At 45.5% G+C, this 1,038-nt stretch overlaps 1 protein-coding gene across 1 annotated transcript in view; it reads left to right on the top strand.

Moving 5' to 3' along the window:
* The window catches only part of LOC119425634 (MAP7 domain-containing protein 1), a gene marked incomplete at its 3' end in the record, with an annotated part of 36,507 nt that overhangs the window by 1,443 nt on the left and 34,026 nt on the right, over positions 1-1,038 (top strand).

Here is a 1,038-nt window from a genome sequence, read left to right as displayed (position 1 = left end):
ATCAGAACTTCTGGATCAGGACTTCAGGATCAGGACTTCTGGATCAGAACTTCTGGATCAGAATTTCTGGATCAGGACTTCTGGATCAGAACTTCTGGATCAGGACTTCTGGATCAGAACTTCTGGATCAGGACTTCTGGATCAGGACTTCTGGATCAGGACTTCAGGATCAGGACTTCTGGATCAGAATTTCTGGATCAGGACTTCTGGATCAGAATTTCTGGATCAGGACTTCTGGATCAGGACTTCTGGATCAGAACTTCTGGATCAGGACTTCTGGATCAGAACTTCTGGATCAGGACTTCAGGATCAGAATTTCTGGATCAGGACTTCTGGATCAGGACTTCTGGACCAGGACTTCTGGATCAGGACTTCTGGATCAGAACTTCTGGATCAGAACTTCTGGATCAGAACTTCTGGATCAGGACTTCTGGATCAGGACTTCTGGACCAGGACTTCTGGATCAGGACTTCTGGATCAGAACTTCTGGATCAGAACTTCTGGATCAGAACTTCTGGATCAGGACTTCTGGATCAGGACTTCTGGACCAGGACTTCTGGATCAGGACTTCTGGATCAGAACTTCTGGATCAGGACTTCTGGATCAGAACTTCTGGATCAGGACTTCTGGATCAGGACTTCTGGATCAGGACTTCTGGACCAGGACTTCTGGACCAGGACTTCTGGACCAGGACTTGGACAGAAGTGGACTTTGATAAAGTGGAAGTGTTCCACAGTCCTCCTTGTTTCTCGGTGGCTGAGCTGCAGCTTCTGTCCTGCTGTGATCTGATCGTTCAGACTGTTTGTGTTGACAGCAGTGACCATGTTGTTTATCATGTTGTTGTTGACATGAACCGTGACTCCGCCCCCTGCGTGATCGATGACGCTTTAATTTTGACCATACTGAATTTGTAATCATCGTTAGTCCAAACCAGCAGGTGACTGTTTGTTTACAGTTTGTTTGTTTGTTTGTTTACAGTTTGTTTGTTTCCAGTTGAGTTTGTTTGTTTACAGTTTGTTTGTTTCTAGTTTAGTTTAT

This window comes from Nematolebias whitei, chromosome 19, assembly GCF_014905685.2.
Source record: "Nematolebias whitei isolate Nwh7 chromosome 19, NemWhi1, whole genome shotgun sequence".
Taxonomy (NCBI): Eukaryota; Metazoa; Chordata; class Actinopteri; order Cyprinodontiformes; family Rivulidae; genus Nematolebias; species Nematolebias whitei.
Note: the sequence above shows the minus strand (reverse complement) of the source record. Positions and strands in the feature narration are given on the sequence as shown.